We start from the raw sequence: 21,235 nt of genomic DNA, 5'->3' as shown, positions 1-21,235 counted from the left end.
GCAGAGAGCGTTGGTGGCGAGAAATAAGTTCTGTATTATTTTAGTACTTGTTCCCAGCTTTACACTGAAACAACTTATTTGATACATAGACTATTGAGACAGCAAGGAACACAACAAGTATCATAGCTGTTGGCTAAAATTTAGAAAAAATAAATTGGATCCTGGAAAGTTTGTAGTGCAGCCCACTTCATTAATGAATTGTTAAACTGAAAGCTCAGATGTGCTTTCAGTAACCACTGACATTTTATCTGAAATAAGGATGAGAAATTTCCCTTACTACAAAGCAAAGCATTAAAAAGGTTCCTTATCTATGGAACCAGAATAGGGATATTAGTAACACTGTCTGCTTCTTTTTAAAACCCTATTAGTGTCAGGTAATACGTTTCTCCAATGGTGCTTGACATTCCCTTGGCTAAAAAAAACCCTGAAAATGAACTTTCCAAGGGAATATTTTAAATAACACACTAATAGCCAGCTAAAGAAAGTGTAACCTTTGATATCAGTAATACACACACTAGCTTTGTTCCTAAAACTGGTATCATAGGTATTAGCAATGAAAGGTGTTATTTCTATTTCTGTACATGAGTTTCTGTTTTGGTCTATACGTATACATGTATATACCTACTAATCAAATATTCAACTTGTGCTATTTCTTTGAGTTCAGTAAGATGCAAAGAAGGAAGGCAGGACTATTCTAATGACCAAAACCTAATATTATTTTCTCTTGCTGTATCTAATGCAAGTTAAGAGGTGAGGATCCCAAGCTGCTGTGTTAGTACTGATCAGCCTTTTTCATGACACAGTGCTTTACTTTGTGTAACATTTCAAGTCTGTAACACACCTATAATCATCAAGCTGTGCCTCACACTCCAAAGCTAAAAGGCACAAGGCTGTTCAAATAGCATGGATACTGGATGGCGTGAACAGCATAGCTGGAATGCTTGTGGAAATATTTAAGTTTTTAAAGGACAGGAAAATAGCACAGACTGCATTACTGTGATTGGCAGCATGAAGATGGAAAACACCATGCCCCATGCAATAAGCATCATGTGAGAGACAGACTATATCTCTGCTGGTAAATGAAGCAGGAGCAGAGCATGAACTTCAGCACTGGACTACTGCTTGTCCATACTGGTTATTTGCTAGCATGTCTGTAGGCAGGGCAGCAGTTTAGTGTTCTCCTAGACATCTCCTGGGCAGAGTTTAGTGGATAGCATGTACTGTGGACTATGTCCCAGTATGGATAGGATTGGTTCTGTCTCCCTCCACTATGTACATCCCTCTGTCAATATCTGTGCAGGCTCTGTGTGTGTGTGTATGTGTGTGTGTGTGTATGTGTGTTCAAACTCCATGCCTTCTTGCAACATGTCTTGATATGAAATTCTTCACCGTGAGGGTGGTGAGCCACTGGCACAGGTTGCCCAGAGAAGCTGTGGATGCCCCCTCCCTGAAAGTGTTCAAGGCCAGGTTAGATGGAGCTCTGAGCAACCTGGTCTAGTGGAAGACGTCCCTGCTCATGGCAGGGGGAGCTTCGAACCAGACGATCTTTAAGGTCCCTTCCAACCCTTACCATGCTATGATTCTATGATTCTATGTAACATTTCCTTCATTTTGTGCCATGAAACCATCTCACTGTGATGGGCTATAACATGGTCCCTGCTTTGCTTCAAACTCAAACTGAGGAATGTACAACACACTAACTATGTCCTAAAACCTCCTGAAGTCCCAGGGCGTCTTTGGACTAAGCACAATGTGATGTAGATGACACCTGTGTGTACCCTTTGACCTCAGGGCCAGAAAGCAGTCTGTGGCACACATTTATTTTGCAGGGCCAGTGTAGTTACATCAAAAAGAACAGACAGAAAACAACTGAAAAGCAGAATATAGCAAATGTTAGAGGCAGAGCTGAAGCCCACTGTGTTGGAGACTTTCTGAAAATGTCACTGCTTGTTTAAGTGTTTGAATGCAAGTAGAGAGTCTTTGCAGCTCTTTGACCAGTTCCAAGCTGCTTTTCAGAACTGTCCCTTAATTTCCTAAACTGAAGCTTAAAGCAAAAGAAATTAAATACTTGGGTGAGTGTAAAAGAAAAAATCCCCTAAAATCCTAATGTTCATTAATGAAATGATTCATTCTGATCAATGGTGGCATAATGTTTCTACTGATAAGTCCTCCTGGAACTTCACAGTGACAAATGTGAGAGAATGGTCCCAGGTGATGGATCACTTGCTGAGTGGCTCACAGCAACTTTCCCCTGCATTGATTCTCTGGATAAATGTTCCTTTTGAGAGTCCTTCTGAGGTCAAAAGTCTTTCTGGCCATGAAGGCTGTGAAGAAGAGGAAAGCTTTCACCAAAGCACTATTTGTCATCAAGCTCCCTGGGCTGTGAAGCTTTTCATTGTTTCATGCCTAGTTCTGATGAACTGGTTTGACAGCTGCAGTTTCAGAAACATCTACCAAATAAAAGAGAACAAAAAAGCATGGAAGAATTGAGAAGAATTTTCACTGAGAACATATGGAGTAGGAAACCAGTGTAAAAACTGCTGATCTATTGATTGGCTAGAGAATACAAAATCTGTGTTTTTAGATGATTGAAAGCTAGATTCTGATTTGATCACCCCTTCTGGGTGGTAACTCACTGTTAAAATTCTCCTATTCATTTCAGTGGAGCTATGGGAAAGCTTATGCACTGTGAGCAAGCAAAACAAAACCTCATGCTGATTCACATGCTGCAGTTAACCATGGCTGATAAACATTTATCTCTTGAACGTGATTGTGTGCCCTGATCTTACATTCTCTATAAGAAATGTGATGATGCCAAATATTGACACAGACTTCAAACTTGCTGTGGAAAAAGCATCCTATTTTTCATGGTAAGTCCTTTTCACAGCTTCTTTTGCCCTCAACAAAGGTTTCAGGCTCCTCACCTGCTGTCAGTGCAATATCTAACCCTGGCAGTGCAATCTGAGTTTGAAGTCAGTATACTATCAAATGGAGGATCCCTTGTGAAAAATTCTATAACCAGCATAATGCCTGTGTACTGTTCTGCCTCTTGCCTCCAAGGTTATAGATTGTATGTCCAATTTGTGTTGTCCTTCTGTCATATCAACCTCTGGATGCATATTCAGTTCTCTGGCCATTATGCATCTGGCATAAATGAAAGCATGCCTGTACCCTTGCTAGTACACCATGCTTTAACACTGCATCTGCTTCTTTACTTGCCACTTCTTGACCTTCACTCAAACAGTAAGAGAGAGTCTAGCTCTCTTGTAAAAGGGCAGATGGGCAGGCTACCAGGCCTGCAATTCCAGTAATCTGTGCAAGAGGAAAACACTGCACTGAAACCTGCCTATATTGGATCCCATGTGTCCATACAGAACTACTAGCTGACAAATAAAGTGCTCTCTATATTGTTCTTTACTGATTTTAAAAGGCAGATCACTCATTTTGATTTTTGTCAGGTTCCTAAGTTAAGTACATGGTCATTACTATTTTGAGCCTAAGTGGGAAAGATCATCCTTCCCCTTCAGACTTGCCATACAAAAATACAGCACTTTACACAGCGAGTCATGCTCACAGTTTCTTTTGTCCTCAGTAAGTCTCTAAAGTGCAGATCAGAGGGACGTGTGTATAACTGACAGTGAATTTTTAAGACATTGATACACTTGGTGTCACCTGTGTCTGACAACGGTAGTGCAGCATCCTTTCCCTTGCCACACAGAGACTTTTTTCTTACATAGCTATCTCTAATCATGGTTTTCTTGTTTCCGTCAGCTGAAGCCAGAGACATAATGTTGCCTGTCTGATTCCAAGAGAAGTTAAATAACTGTCATACATCATATGGGTTCTGCTTTGTCATCAGTGCTCTGTGGTTGGTTCTAATTAGAAGAGTGAATTACTTAAGAAAGCAGGAGGAGTGAGGCGGTTCCCAGGAATGTAATTATCCAACTACTGCATGAACCTCTGAAAACTCCTGTGGCTAGGGATCTCCCTAAACTTCCTTCTTCCTTTCCAAAAGAGCTTGTGTTGTCTGTATCTTCCCTCCCTCACTAGTATTTACAGAATCAGAATTTTCATGATCATTTAAGCTTTCTGTAAAAGCTGATAGGGAGCAATTTCAGCGCTGCCTCATTCTGAGAACAAACAACACATTGCACCTTTTGAATTCCCCCACACATGTCATTAGCACTGATCAATGTTGTTAGCATATCTGTGAGATTGAGAAATACAATCATTTCCCTTTTTACAGTTAGAGAAATGATGGCACTTTGCAAATCAGTTAATTTAAGATAGTGTAACAGAAACCAAGGAAAGGGATGCACAGCTGTTTATGTGTTTGCATTGATGGATGCAGACACTCTGCCCACACATCCAGCTTTGCCTATGATTTGTAGGTGTGGTGAATGTCCAGACTAGTATAACTTGTCTTTAACAATGCTTATCACCTGGGCATAAGGCAGTCCTAAGATTTTTGTGTAATTGCCAGATCAGAAATATCAAGTCAGTTGGGCTCTGGTCAGAGTGAGCTGGTCTGAACCTGCTGGTGTAGAAGAGTGCCCTGTGATACGTGGAGTCTATGCTGCAGCTAGTGGATATCATATTCTCCATCTGCAAGGGTTTCTGTACTTGCTTTTCCTCAAGGTGCCCCGTAGGAATTGGTATCAGGGTCCTCAGAAATGTTATCTGAAGTTTTTCCAATTTACATCATAGATGTAGTTTATTGAGAAGCATAACTCAAATAACATCAATGCTCTTCCATCTACACTATGCTACTGATGGTCCTGTCTCATAAGGAATTCTGTGGTGTGTATTCTTATTTCTCCAAAGTGAAAGTGATGTTGAAGTATCCCCTATAGCATGTATTTGCTTAATCTTATATATAAAGTTGATGAGTTGCAACAGAGCAACTCACCTAGCTGTTATTATTCTGCTCAATGTAATCACGCGTCTAAGACTACCTCGTATAATACCAGTCTTCTTGCCTTCCATCTCATTAACTTTTGAAAATGCTTACTTGAGAAGAGGAGACATTCAGGCTCTGACAGCTATACCTAGAAGCAGAATCTATAGTGTAGCAATACATCAGTCTCCCACAGCTCTGCAGCCCTATTGTTCTTCCCTTGAAGCTGAAATAGGTCTTCCTTTCAAGATCTTCTCCTTTAGGTACTGGAAAGAATCCATCAGTAAAATGCTGATAAGCTAAACTCTCTCTGTGTAACACATCAGGTCATCCATCAGGACAACCATTATTATGCCAGGTGCTTCAAAGCTTGGGAAGCTACCGACTCTCCAAAACCATTGTATTGCAAGCTGCTCTTAATGCACAGAGACTGTCTTCACTATACATATCAGTGAGAACTTGTTAAAAGCAAAAGGCTTCTACTAGATGATAAATCTTAAAAGGTTTGGCTCAGGCAACACAAAAAAGTTCTTCAGTAACTTCTTTGTTATGAAAATCAGCTAGGAAATCTCATGAGAATAAGTCTTCCCCTTATAAGAACTGCAGTATTGTCCCAGTTTTGGCCAAACTGAAAATACCAATAGAATGATCTTTTCTTAAAATCCTTCAATAAATCAATGACTGATTCTTATCAAAAACCAAGAAGTCTGTGAAAACTCAAAATGCTAAATAGGGAAAAAAAAATGTTTGAAAATGGATAACATCACTCTGGAGCTGACTTCACAAACCTGGAAAAATCCCCCATAGGCCTATCTTCAAGAAGATGAGAACCATACGTTTCTGTGCATTTGCTCTTTATCTTTCTAGCTAAACCAGAAAGAAAGAGAAAAAATAATAAAACCCTCCAGCTCTCTTACAGCTTTTATAATTTCAGATCTTTCCCTTAATAATTCAAAGTAAACTAATTACCTAATTAAGATAACAGGTGTCAGTCATTCAAACATAAAGAGCTACTAGATAGACCTGAACTGGGGAATTCTTTTCCTTAAGTGTCTGCACTTAAAATTTGAAACATAATGGCATTAAAACAACGGATTGAGTTCTTTTAAAGACATTGCAGCTTAGATCTGTACTGAAGGCATTCACCTGTGAGGCAATCAGGCTTTTACCTCCCATTACAATACTTTGGCGAGCTTCCTGACGAATCCTTTATGTGTGGCCCCTCATGTCTGGAAGCCTACTGTAAAGAGTTGTGCAGTTTGAAAGGAAGATGAGGAGCTGCTTGTTAAAGGAAGGAGAGAACACTGACCTTGCTGTGGGTGTAATTGTGTTGGTAATTATATTGTGTCCATTATCTTCCTTAAAAGTACTGTATTATGCTATAACAGCCAACACTATTGCTAGGGCCATTGCGCATAGGGCCAAGTGGTGTAAAATTATTGGAAGCTCTAAAAATTCACATTATTTATTTTGTATAAAAATATGATTATTTTGTTGTCTCTGTAATATGTTTTGTGAATCCCGCTTTTCTACTGCCTTCTACTCGGCTTCCCCTCTCCTCCCTCCCCCCCCGAATAAATGCAAGTGGCTTCCTGTGAGAGCTCTTCAGTTCCATAATCTCCTGACAAATATGAAAACGTTGATTCTCAGCAATAAGCAGGAACTCATTGGAAATGACAAAAAAAAAGTCTGGGACCCACGTATAAAATAAAGTTTATTCTGTGAGATAAAGGAGGCAGATATTTTAGAAGTGTCAATACTGATTTAAGGCATTCCTTGCTAGTCAAAATATTTCAGATTTTGAGTGTTTTGGGTTTCAAGCAAAAGAAAATCATGAAAATCCAGCATGTTTCCTTGCTTCTTATGCTCAGAGGAAAACTAATTTTTTGGAGAAAGGCAGACTTTGATCATGACAGCCAGTAGAAATATTGCTTATGTGACCTGTAGTTAATTTTTCTGGTCTGTCACATATAAGCACTGAGACGATATATTAATGCTCTCCTTAGAGTATGCAGATACATGGCTGTGTGTATGAATAAGGTTTCTATTGCCTTGATTTCTTACTACTGTGTTTTGTCCAGTGGCACAAGCAGTACCTATATGTTGTGGTGGTGAAAGACTGTGATCCAAACGCAGCTCACGGTATTTCATAGGGATTTGATCCAGTGTGACATTACAACAAGCTAGAGAAGTAGGTGTGATAAAGTACGTGTGTGGAGGGGCTTGACAGGGATTTAGGAGACTTGTTCATTGTGTCTGCTTGCGAGAGTGCTGCGGATAAGGAAGGAATGATGCAGAAACAGGAGTTAAGCCACGGTGTGGGCACATGATCCAGAGCAAGGAACTGAGTTCTGGTGTCTTCTGTCAATATGCATATGCCTAAATTTTGTCAGCTGAGAAGTTCCTAGACTCACTAAAAACTTGCATTAATTCTGTTACTCTGAACACCTTTGGAATATATAATAAATGGAAGTGAATATGAAATGCATGGGTTCAAACAACAGTTAGACAAATTCATGGGAGAAATGCTCACCAGAACAGTTAAACACAAAGACGTCAACTCCTGCTTTAAGTCTTTGAATGCCTTGCTACTGGAATATGTAAAACTAAGTTGAGAATACTTCAGCCCACATTTGCCCTCTTCAGTTCTTTCTCAGGCTCTATTGGGTGCAGATGGTGACAAATTATTGTGGTAAATGGACCTGCAGTCTGAACTGAAATGGCCTTTCTTAACTTCTTGTGTTAGCATATTGTCGTGTTTGGTATTATTTCTTGCAGTGTATTTATGCTGAAGCAGTGTGCAATAATGATGTCACAGCTAAAAGAAACATGGGTAGGAATGAACAACCTAAGAGCTAAAATCATTCTTCCTTCTTCAATTCTGCAAAGAGAAATTTTACTTATGGTTGAAAAGATGCCTAGAGAACCGAATGAACTTTCCTTTCCGCCCCTCTTCCCCTTAAACTTTGAAAGGCCAAGTTTAAAAAAAAACAAACAAAAAAACCCCCGTCTTGGCAACATGCAGGTGTCAGGCAGAACATGCTTCATTCATATTAGTAAAAGCATTTGGCATGTAAAGTGCTTGTGTTCATGGAAAAAGGTAGGATACAGAGAATGGATGGATCTCTGAATAAAGAGTAAAGCAAAAACAGGTGCTGTTTGATGTGGACACCTACAGATAAACCTCCCAAAAACTCTGCCAGCCAAAGAACTGCTTTAACACATGAGCCATTACACTAGCTGTCTGTCTATTTATTTGTTTACTTTTAAGGAAGACTGAAGTGCGTACCAACCAAGCAGTCTTATAATTACAAGTATACCCTCTCCATTTGCTTTTGAAAAACAAAACTTTTTCTCTGGCAGGAAAAGCTTACTAAAAGTTTTTTTGAAGGGCTACAAGGATGGTGAGGGGACTGGAACATCTCCACTACGAGGAGAGGTTGAGGGAACTGGGCTTGTTCAGCCTGAAGAAGAGAAGGCTGCGAGGGGACCTTATAAATGCCTACAAATATCTGAAGGGTGGGTGTCAGGAGGATGGGGCCAAGCTCTTTTCAGTGGTGCCCAGTGACAGGACAAGGGGTAATGGGCACAAACTGAGGCACAGGAAGTTCCGTCTGAACATGAGGAGGAACTTCTTCTCTCTGAGGGTGACGGAGCACTGGAACAGGCTGCCCAGGGAGGTTGTGGAGTCTCCTTCTCTGGAGATATTCAAGACCCGCCTGGACAAGGTCCTGTGCAGCCTGCTGTAGGTGACCCTGCTTCGGCGGGGGGGTTGGACTAGATGACCCACAGAGGTCCCTTCCAACCCCTACTATTCTGTGATTCTGTGATTCTGTGATTCTGTGAAAAGTTAGCAAAACTATCAAAGGCCATAGAGAATGAAGAGTTTGGGGCAACATTCCGCTTCGTTACATAAACCACTTCACTCAGCAAAGTGGCACGATACTGCCCGGTTTTTACCAGCGGCCCAAGTCCAGGTGAGAGCAGGGGTCTAAGGCTGCTTTAGCTTCTGGGAATTTAAACCCACGGCTCGTGCTGAGAGGTCTTGAACCACCACATCATTGGGACTGTGGAGCAGGGATGAGAAGATTGAAGAAGATAGATGACAATATTTCTCCAAACAAAATGGCCTGTAGCCTGGTGCTAAGAGATCTCTTTTGGCATTGCAGGAACAAGGTCAATAGCATGGAGACTGATGGCGATGGCAAAGACAACAAAAAAAGGCCTCTCCGAACAAACTCTAGGGTAAGGACTGTAGTAGCTGGACTCTGCAAAGGCAACAGAGAGGTCTGCATATGGTGTATTTGCTCATATGGGAAGCTCTTGGTTGCTTCTGGAAGGCTCCACCACTTGACTGTGCAGCTGAACTACCAGATTCTTCCACAGGGAGAGGACACACTAGATAGCCCTCCTCCAAAGATGTTGGATTCAGGTTGTGGCTCTGAGTTATGCTTGCAAATAACAAGTTTACGGTTTGTGTGGAATGACTTGACTGATGAAGGCCTGTTATAGGGGGAATTGCTAAGTTGTCTGCTAATATGTGTTTTTACAGGGGGCTTAATTATGCATCAATATAGAGGCACCATTTAGGTTAATATTTAGCATACTGTGTGCTACTTATTTATTAATTTATTTTACTTAAAACTTTGAGTAGGATATCTCTAATTCCTGGAAGGATCTTCACTCACTACTTACTCTCTGATCTAAATAAACTCCGTATATTACAGAGTAGCAGCAGTCCTGAATGTTTCCTATAGATATGCTCTGTGAGGTTTGGGGGTTTTTTGCCTTTGAAGAAACACATAACTGTTTTCCTCAAACAATTAATTTTAACCTTGTAAAAGAAAAAATACCTCTTGACCTGAAAATACAACCATTTTAGTTTATGTTTGTGTGCAATAGGATCTTACTAGCTGACTGAGAAGTGAACTATTCCAAATATAATGAGTGGAAAAGTATTTAACTGGGTTTAGGATCTTTAACTAACTTTACCTGAGCAAAATAAATGCAGCTGTCAGGTAAGTGCTGCAAACACTATGCATTTTTCAACAGAATATAACCAGAAATGCAGATTCAGACAGGGATGGTTTGCAGCATATTTATGGTGGCTGTCCGTTTTTCATCTCTGGTATTCAGTTTAAACCGCCTTTCGGCGTAAAATGTCACTATCCTGGTTGCTGTGGGAATCCAACAATGTTATGAAGGAAGTAAATAAGAACCAAGAGAGAATTCAGCATAGGTACTATATCAGCACAAGCACAAGGTTGTATGGTTTGAACTGCCTGAAATGTGGCTTTGTTATGTAAGGCTACAATATTCTTTGGATCTGTAATATTTTTTCTCTTCTGAAAAATGGAGAAAAAGAAGACAGAATAAGTCTTGGAAATTTCTCTGGAAATGAAATGCTGAATATCCTATTCACAGTTGACCAAATCACTTTTAAAAAATTATTAGGAAGTAAAAAATGAACTTGCCTATTAAAAAATCCAATTTTTCTTTCAGAATGAAATTTGTCAATTTGTCAGAATTAACGTGTTACACTAAAATGTTTCACTTACAAAAAATCTGTAATTTGTTGATGGGCAATAGTCTATTGTAGGATTTTTAACCAGATGTAACTGAAGCTATCACTTCAGACCAGAATGTTGTCCCTGTGATTAGAAACACAATGATATTACGGTGCTCTCCAAAAGCACTTGTACCTGATAAAACTCATTTGAAATCAATGGCAAAATTCTCATTGACTTTAGTGAGTGAGAATGTAAATAACTAGATTCCATAAAATGCTACATTTTCTGCAGTTCTTGAATGTTCAAGTGTTTCCTTACACCTTACAAGTGATGAACTGCTGAAATCTGGTCAGCAGTTACACAATCCTTTTTTTGTTTATTTGTTTGTTTGTCCATGAGGATACTACGTAAAAAAATACATGTTTTAACGGCAGAGAACTGCTAGAAGGTCGCAATAAGGGTAGAGAGACCATACGATTAGATATCCATCAGTCCCTGTCTCTCTCATTCTCAAATTTAATGCCATTTCTGCTCATTTCTGTACAAGGTTGCTGCTGGTCTTTAGGTTGTGGGCTACCTACACCAGAGTCAGAACACCTATTCAGAAGTGCTTGTTGAAGATTAGCCTTTGTCAGATGAACTGGGGTGGTCCTGTTGTGTGACTCAGCTGAGGAGAATGGTCTCAGCTCTTGCCTCTGCCACTGACCATGAGACCTTGAGTCCACACCAGTTCTAATAAGAGAGAAAACCCTACACACAGTGCACTGGGATTTATAGAAATAAAATCAGTAAGCACTGAGATGTATGTGAGATTCCTTCTTTTCACCCTGCCCCAAGACATCAGTTGTCATTGCTGGATCTTTTAAGGCTGAAATTTCCCAACTTTACCTCTGTTTCAACAGTAGTCATTGTGATGGTGATGGCATGAAACCTCTGAATCCAGCGCTGAACTTTCAGACCAGCTGACAAAGGAAATGCCTTGAGCCTGAAAATTAGCGATTTTGTAGGCTGTATTATTTCAAAGGATGCTTGAAAGAACTCTATATTTTTACATCTCTTTCTAATCCTTGGATAGGCAAGTTTAAGGTTATACTAAAATCTCCCAAGCCTATGGGAAAAGGTAGCAATTTGCACTCAGAAATGCTAGAGTGAGTTATTTAAAGCGTGAATGAGACTAATGGGTTGCATCTGATAAATGGGGCTGATATGGAAAAACTCACCTGTGTGTTCCAGCGCGCCTTTCTGCCAGTGCAGGGCTCCCAGCAAGCCCCCTCACACCCACGTCTCTGCCAGGGCCCCGAGGGCAGCACCAGCAATGGCTGTCCCTGACCAGCCCCTTCCCCTGGGGCTTCCCCACCCTGCCCACAGCCCAGGAGCCCATGGCAGCCCCCCAGGGCATCACCCTCTGCCCCAGCCGCGACGCAGCAGGGCTGGCCTCTAGCTTCCCACAGCCCTGCGCTACCAGGCCCATGGCCCCACTGAGCCGGGCCCACATCCTGGCCCAGCCTCGGCCTGTCCCTGCCCTCAGTGGCCAGGCCTGGGGCTGCCCTGGTGCCCGCGGCTGCCCTGCTCCTGGCTGGGGTGGTGTGATGGGCCCTGGGTGCCAGGCCTGGCCCTGACAGACCCCTGTGGGCAGATCGCGGCCCACATGGTGCCCTGACCACTTCCTTTCATCTCACAGCTTTTTTCCTGTTCTGCTTTAAAGAAAACAGCACTGATATGAGACTGAATCCTCCTTTACGCAGTGACTTGTTTTAGAGTGATGTTATTATTACATGACAGGGATACGATCTAATGGAGGAGGGCGTTTACCAGATACCAGGGGATCCAGCTGCCGTTTTTGACTGTCTGGCTGCTAAGCGAGGTGGCTGCTGGCAGGCACCTCACTTCTTGCAGCTTGGTTCCCTCTCCTGTAACAAGAAGGATATTATTTCCATGCACCTCTTCCTACCTTTCTGAGTTCTCTGGTCATAAGAACTTAAACTTGTGTATTGAAGCAGGCATGTTTTAAGAACAGTACATCTTTTCTGTAAACCGGTGAAATAGCAACTAAGACCTTGCTGCACTTGTAGACTAAAGTAACTTGCAAAACAAAGAAAATCCTTATTTAACACATAGATCTGAGACACAGATCTGAAATACCATTTCTCATTCCACACTAAGTAGGCAATAAAGCCATGAATATAACCTGTATTTTCTAACTTCTGGACTAGTCCTTTCCATCAACAGTTCTTTAAGCCATTTCTATCACAGGCAGCATTTCTCTGCCTTCTACTCGCTGTGCCACTCAGAATCCCAGGTGGGTGGCAAATCATCCTAGAGTTCTTTCATTAAGAAAACAGATCTTCCAGCACTTTGTTTTCTCAATTCAGAAGAATAACGAAATCTTTGCTATACATTACAGACACACATTGTTCTTCCTAAATTCATCTTTTCTTAAAAAGCTCTGTTTGTTACTATGCTGCATTTCACATGCAAATATATTGTATTCCTTTTACTTGTTCATAGTTTAATTGGAGAACAGCAGGTGATCAAAGTCACAGTGGTAGGAAAGGTGTATTCCTGTAGAACAGATGAGACAACTGCCATTTAAATCCATACAGGGGTGCTTTTAGCTTTCTCTATTAAACAGACTTGTAACTTGCAAATCCTGATGTCATAAAATGAAAGCGGAGCCTTACCTTCCTTACGAGTTCCCTCAGCCACACACAGATGAAGAGAAATCTTAGACCAGTTTGCTGTCTTGTTTCTTCGCACTGATCTGATTTTTTTTTTTCAGCCAAAGCCATATCACAAGAAGACTTAGAAAACTAAAGGGAAAACATCTGTTTTCATTTCACTAAATAACTATTATTTTAAAAGTCGTTGTCAGTAATAGCACACAATTGTTGTCCAGGTTTAAAGAAGCAGATACAAAATGCAATACAAGTAAAATAAGCAAGTAACATACACAAATTGAGTAAGACATTTAAGAATAGAAATGCTTTTTTATTAAAAAAGAAGTCCATTTTTACAAGCTGGTTATGTTTTAGACATTATAACCATGCAATAGTTCCTTCTGAATAATTGCCTATGATTTGTCTGTCTGGAGTCCAAATCTTCATCCTTTCTAAGTCTCCATAAGCGCACAAGCCAGTGATGTGACCTCTGTCTGGCAAATCATGAACCAGTCCTGGAAAACCAAATAGGGATGAATAAAGACGGCAAAAGTGGAGAACACAGTAAATGATGCAGTTTCCTTTGTTCTGCTTTTTTTATACATTCTCACTTTGCTAGCATTTTCCATTCCTTTTTTAAGTATATATCCATGCATTTACCAAGTGTGCACCTATTGTATGACTTTTCAACCTTCAAAATATATATTAATACCAAAAATTCCTAACAAACTGCCAGAGACTGTCAGGAAACAGATGATCCCAGTATTAATTGCTGCTAACAAATACCATAAGTTGGAAGTCCTGCAGCACGAGATTGTTTAAATCTGAGACATCTTTCATCTAATACCTTTACAGGCAGAAGTCTGGATAAACTTACATATCTTTCTTGCCCTGTAGGTCAGCTCATTTGTATTCTGACTGAGCAGAGTGGGAATGAATGTTAGTCATTGTCACATATATTTTTTTTTCCCTAAAGATCAGTAATCAGGGAAAGCTCTATCTTCAACCGTTCTAAGTAAACCTTAGCCCTGAACAAGGATTATATTTATGTTAGCATTGCCCAGATGCTTTATTAGCATGATTGAATCAATGTGGTGGATTTCCCTAAGTTAGCTGTAGTGCTGTGAAACACAACTAGTTACAGCTAATGCATGTTAAGTGTTACTTGGCTTACATCATTGCTGCAACAGATTACATAGAGAACTAGTTTTTGTAGTGTCAGCTTGAATTAGTGAGCAAGAGTGCTTTCTTTACCTCTGTAGTACTTTGTGGGAAAACCTTGTACACACCATTGCTCTGGAGTGTAGATTTAAGGAGAAGACATGCAGAGCAGCTTTGGTTCATCAATGTGTTTTAAGTGTGACTATGTATCATACATTAACATTTTAACATTATTACTTTAAAATCATATTTGACTGAGAAACTGAGGTTTCAAGGACATTATATTCCTGCAACATTCATGAAAATAGGCAATCTGAAAGAGGACAAAGAAAGAAGATCTAAAAAGCTTATCTAATATGTATCAAAGTAGATAATCTATATAGGAAAGGAACACCAGAAGTCAGAATTCATAAATTGTGGATAACTGCTTTTGAGACTATCTTGTCCATGATTCGGTTGGAGGCTGGATATGAATTCTTATCTGATGTGACCTTTAGTATTTATTTATAATTTCTGCTTTGTTTTAACGTAAATTCATTTAGTGACATCTGAAATATCATTAAGAAGCTGAAGCATTTTAGATTTGGTAAATGTTTCCTTATTTTATTTGTCTCTGTCTGAAAAAGAAAAATTGGATCTCTTTCCTCCCTTTACCTGTTTACATCTACTTTTTCTATAGAGGAATTTATATTTCCCAAACATAAAACAATTGTATATGAATGGAGGGTTTAGTTAATCTTAATCATAATTAATCACAATGTCTTTTAGTTGTTCTTGGAGGTATCTCCAGCTGACAATATCACCTGGAATAATGGGCTGACAGGAACCTCATGAAGTTCAACAAGGAGTGTGAAGTCCTGCAACTGGGGAGGGGTAGCCCCATGCACCAGTATATGGTGGAGGATCCCCAGCTGGAAAGCAGCTGTGCGGAAAAGGATCTCGGGGTCCTGGTGGACAGCAAGTTGAACATGAACCAGAACTGAGCCAGCTTTTTTGCAGTTTCCTGCCAGCTTTTGTGTCCCATGTTGCATTAGGAGTGGTAATTAGGAGGGAGGTGAGTGATCCTTCCCCTTTATTCAGTGCTAGTGAGACCACACCTGGAGTACTGAGTCCACTTCTGGGCTCCTCAGCACAAGGGAAAAACAGACATACTGGAGAGAGTCTGATGAAGGGCCACAAAGATGATGAAGGGACTGGAACATGTGTCCTATGGGGAAAAGCTGAGAGAGCTGGGACTGTTCAGCCTGGAGAAGAGAAAGCTCAGGAGGGTCTCATCAATGTATGTAAATGTTTGAAGGGAGAGTGCAAAGAGGACGGAGCCAGGCTGTGGTGCCCAGTGACAGGACCAGAGGCAATGCGTGCAAACTGAAACACAGGAGGTGCTTTCTCAACACCAGAAAACACTGTCATTGTGAGGGTGACTGAGCACTGGTACAGGTTGGCCAGAGAGATTATAGAGTCTCCCTCCTTCGAGATATTCAGAAGTCATCTGGACATAGTCCTGGGCAACCAGCTCTAGGTGGCCCTGATTAAACAGGGGGGTTGGACCAGATGACTTCCAGAGGTCCCTTCCAACATCAACTATTTTGTCATTTCCACAGCAGTTAATTTTTTGTCTGATCAGCCTTATTGATGTAGAGAACTAATGTGACTGAAATCTCTTTGGACCTTTTGATCTATGTACTCCAGATTTTCACAGAATCACAGAAGACTGGATTGGAAGTGACCTCTGGAGAGTGTTGAGTATAACACCTTTGTTCAACACAAGGTCAACTAAGGCATGTTGCCCAGCTGGGTTTTGAGTATCTTCAAGGATGGAGACTCCACAGTCTCTCTATTCAACCTGTTCCAGTGTTTGGAGAGCATCACTGTAGATAAAGAATGTTTTTTCTTATGTTTAAATGGAATTTCTTGCCTTTCAGTTTGTGCCGATTCCTTCTTGATCTTTCATTGGGAACAATGAGAATTCTTTGGCTCTGTCTTCTTTAGTCCCCCCACATCTGGTACTTAATCACATTGATAAGATCCTCATGAGCCTTTTCTTCTCTGGGCTGAACAGACACAGTCAGATGGTCCAGTCCCTTCATAATTTCATTGTCCTTTCCTGGATTTGCACAAATATCTTGTCTCCTTTGTACTGTGGGCCCAGAATAAGACAAGTCACATTACACAATTCCTTCAGAAGATATCATGATAATACAAACTAAATCCTGGATGTTTTAAATTGAAGATGACAGTTTAAGACAGTAGATTTATCAGTAAAAGATACAGCAACTCTCTGTCAGAAGCAAAAGAGTTCTTAAAAGTACAGTGGCATTTCTATTCTTAGAATAATAAAGCTATCAAAAATCCCTGAGGAAAGAGCATGGACTAAATGATGTCTTTTTACATCCCTTCATTTTCTTATTTTTTAGAAATTAAGATAGCTTTTTTTAGAGGCTTCTTGTTAGTTTTGGGAACAACTGAAGAAAAACATTTCAGCCCTCATGTAAGAATATTGATTATTTTTATGTCTCTATATCTTTTCATAATTCAACTTTATTTCATACTTTAATAACAACTAGGGATCAGAAAGTAATAAGGAACAGATATTTCAGAGATTATGAATCAAAACACTAGCCTAACCTGTTATAATAAGGAGAGAAAGCTAAATATCTTTCTGGACATTCATATAGTTAGAAAAACTGTTGCAGCAATATAGGGCTTGATTCTGCTGCACTTTTTTTTCCCATTAAGCAACATTTTCCATCGAAACTACACAATTCTTTTTCCCACACTTTTCCTTATATATCTTCAGAATTACAATATCGGAGCAGGATTTCCCTATTGCTTTGTTGTACTCACTCATTCATCTGAGGTTGAAACTGCTTTGAGAGGAGCTGGAGCAGAGCAAAATCACATTGCATGTGCTATATGAAATATTTCCTATGTTGAATATGAACTTAAGTTTGATCTCATTGTTCCTGAGGAGGTATACCATGAACATTTGTAAAGTGTCTGAACAAATGCCACTTGGTCAGAACACATGAGAGGATGAATGTACTTAATAGCTTAAATTGTAGAAATGGAACCGCACTTAGTAGCTGGAACAATGAAAATGGCAAAGCATGCAAAGTTCTCTTCTACTGAGAGAGGCAGCAAACAGCAGGGCTCCCCATGGAGGTCACTGAGGAAGTGGCACTGAATCCGCTCCCTGGACAGACAATGGCAAGGCTTGCCTGTCACCACAAAGCTGTCAAGCGTACGAGAAGTATATTCAGTATGGTGGCAGAAAGATGGGGAGAATTGTTATTCACGGTTTTTATCTTTAATGTAAAAAGTGTTTTCTTGTTCTTTTAACTTTTGCTTGGGGTCAAGGATGTTTTTCTTCCATACCTTGCTTTTTTCCCTCTAAAAAAAGTAAAAAAGAACTTTCAGTGTAATCAACAGTTTTTTCTTTACAGCAATCCATGAGTTATTGTTGTCTTGCAGGTGCAGAACTGGGGAGTGGAAGGCCTGGGTGATTTGTTCCTGGCCACATACTTGTTCATGAAGGAATCAAACCCAACTTTTTTGTGTATTGTTGCAGGGCTATGACCCTTGTCAGATAGTAAATGTCTGCAATGCAATAGTCTTTATGGACATTCCTGGTCATGCCATACTTCCCGTATTCACTTGACAGGCATATTCTGACAGAGTTCTTGGAAAACGTATGTTTTTATACAAAATTCAGAAACTACGAAGTATCTCAATGTGGGGCTGAGGAAGGTAAGAAACAATATGTTTTCTTTTATTATTTTCCTCTTGCTACTGAGTTCCTCCGTCACCTGGTAGAATCTCCCGTCCATTCCCATTTACTGTCTACATTGTCCACAGTAAAATAAAACAGTCAGCAGTGCTTGTAAAGTCAAGTTGAAATGGGGGCCTGGGGAGAAGTTTAAGCAGCCCAGGGCATATGCCTTGCTAAATACTACGCTTACTCTGTAACTTCCCTTTAATTTATCTTCCCTAATTTCTTTCATGTTCCTCTTTTACATTGTTTCTCAATTCCTTAGCAATCTAAATATTTCATAGGAGAGAATGGAACTGTGGATGGAAATAAATCTGCCAGTTAGGTGTGGCCTAATCCTCTCAACTCTTAATTGCTGGTGAAGGACAATCTTTTCTGTTCTATCTGTCTCTTGCAAGGCTACATAGAGAATGGGCTGACAGGAGGTGTGTACCATTCCTTTCTTTTTTTGTGTGGTTACTCTAATAAGCAGATAAGCAAAAATGCATCTTTCGGAGTGACATGCTTGAAGCTGAAATTTTGTACGAAGGGTGGGTTGTCTTTATTGCATTTGCATGTATTTACCCTTGGAACGGAAGTAATTTATATGGATTTCCAGGAGGAATAGATAGGTTATCCAAAGACCATCTTGCAAAGGCAATTCTCATAAAATATGCATGCAAAAACATGCCTATGCTGTCACAAGCAGGTAATTTCACATTCAAAAATATGCTGTTGTAGGCTATGAAAAACAAGCTGTCATTCATGCAAGTAGTGGTTTACTTGTGCAGTTAATATTCACAGATTCAGTTAGGAACAGAGACCTGCAGGGGACCATCTGGGTCACCAGGTCCAGTTGCCATAAATGCAGTCAATAGCTGTATAGTCCAGATGACTTCATAACACATCTATTTGGTGCTCTCAGCATGCCACAGAACTGATAACCTTTAGGACAAAATATCAAATGACATAAAAGACTGTGATGGGCGACATGTAAAGGAGAAGGTGAGGTCAAGGATATCACCAGTGTCCTAGATTGTTCCACTGTGGTTCTGTGAATAGCCATATGGTCCTAGAAAGCTCGCTTTCCATGGAAAGGCTGTCAAATTTCTTTCCTTGGAGATTCAAAACTGGACTAGACAAGGCCCTGCTCAGTTTGGTCTTGCTGGCACTTCTGTGCACAGTAGGTTGGACTAGATGACCTCAAGAGGTCACTTCCAACCTAAACTGCTTTTATTATACTGTGATTCTGTTCTTGTTCTCAGCTGCAAAACTTCCATCTGAACTGAAGTGCTCCCATGCTTTTCTATTAATTTGCTGTGGATCAAGAATTATTTCAACTGTTGACATCCTTGCTTAGTTTGGGATTCCCTTTGTCTCTGATTTTTGAGCCTTACTCTAAGACGCACAGTTGAGAGGGAGTTAAATGAGCACAGGAGAAGAATAGATGTTAACGTTTTCATTAGGTCATGAAAAAAAGGCACTTCTGACTCACATGTGTATTAAATTAAACACACCAGCCTGGCTCAGGTAATACGAGGAAAGTGCACAGAGGAAAGTCCTGAGGGAAGGATGTGCCTTATGTAGTGCAACACTGTAATACTGTGTACTGCTGAAATTTGGGGGAACATCTTCAGGATTTTGAACTTGACATCTGTTCTGCTTGCTTCAAGGACAACGTGCACACACAAGATGGGAAATATGGTTGTGGGGGAGCTTGAAACTAGTTTAAAAGTTTGGTTCAAATCAGTAGTAAAAGTTGTTTGAACTTAGTAGATCTGGATTAGGCACTTAGCTGTGGAATTCATTAGAGAGGTTTTCTCGCCCTCATGTAAGCCTAGAAGAGATCTGGTCAGCTAAACCCAACACAATGCTCTAAAGAATGATCCCATTTGTCATGCGAGTGGACAGGTTCTCTCCATCAGTGAACGTTTGTGCTGATAGTGTAATTCCAACTGAACTCAGCAGAAAAGCAAGCACCCACATCTAGCTGATTTAATTTGGTAGAGCATAATTAATTAAAGTAGTATCTGTGATCTGTTAATTAAAAGAATGAAATCTGAAATTAGATTTTTGGTAAAACAGAAAATGTGGACTTGGCAAAAGTTTTGAAACTCACATAAGGCTTCTGATAAATTCGCATTAGATATGCAGTTATTTGGGGGGTGGGGTAGAGGTTAAAAGAGGGTCTTTTATCTCCCCCACAAAACCATCTGTGAGCCTTTTTTTATCTGACAGGCAGTAGAAGAGGAGGAGACGTGTAGAAAAAATTAAATGTTCACATTGTTCAGGAATAAGAAAGGCATGTGACTTAGAAGCTCTCTTGTCCAAACTTCTGCTTTCCTAATAGCTCTAAAAGCTATATTTAGGTCGTGTCCTCTGAAGTGCATCATTTGCCTTAAGGAACTTTTTTAGCAGAGATCTCGGCATGTCCAATTACAGTCTGAGGGCCTGATCCAAATATTGCTGAAATCAATATCTCCATATTCCATCTCAGTGATTGTAAATGAGGGGGTGGAGGTCTACTGTGCAAATCCATAAAAATGTTCTCCCTTTTCAGGCATATGTAACTAAAATAAATCCCTGATATGTAAACAAGCATTAGCAAGCTATACAGAAGATCATGTGGAAATACAAAGCACCACTCAATGTGTTAAGTCCTGCGTATATCCAGAGAATTTGTCACATCACCCAGTTTAGTTTATAGGTCTTTTTTAGAAGTCATAGAATCATAGAAAGTTTTGGGTCGGAAGGGACCCCTAGAGGTCATCTAGTCCAACACCCCCACAGCAAGCAGGGACACCGTTAACTAGATCAGGTTGCTCAGAGCCCTGTCCAACCTGGGCTTGAATGTTTCCAGGGATGGGGCCTCCACCTCTCTGGGCAACCCGTTCCAGTGTTTCACCACCCTCATTGTGAAGAATTTCTTGCTTCTATCCAGCCTAAACCTACCCTTTTTTAGTTTAAAACCATTACCCCTCGTCCTGTCACTGCTGTCTCTACTAAAAAGATTGTCCCCATCTTTCCTATAGGCTCCCTTTAAGTACTGAAAGGCTGCAATCAGGTCTCCCCGCAGCCTTCTCCAGGCTGAACAAGCCCAACTCTCTCAGCCTGTCCTCAGAGGAGAGGTGCTCCAGCCCTCGAATCATTTTTGTAGCCCTCCTTTGGACCCGCTCCAACAGTTCCATGTCCTTCTTGTGCTGAGGGCTCCAGAGCTGAACGCAGTACTCCAGGTGAGGTCTCACCAGAGCAGAGTAGAGGG

The sequence above is a fragment of the Opisthocomus hoazin genome, chromosome 2 (genome assembly GCF_030867145.1).
Source record: "Opisthocomus hoazin isolate bOpiHoa1 chromosome 2, bOpiHoa1.hap1, whole genome shotgun sequence".
Taxonomy (NCBI): Eukaryota; Metazoa; Chordata; class Aves; order Opisthocomiformes; family Opisthocomidae; genus Opisthocomus; species Opisthocomus hoazin.
The sequence above is the reverse complement of the archived record's forward strand: the minus strand, read 5'-3'. Positions refer to the sequence as shown.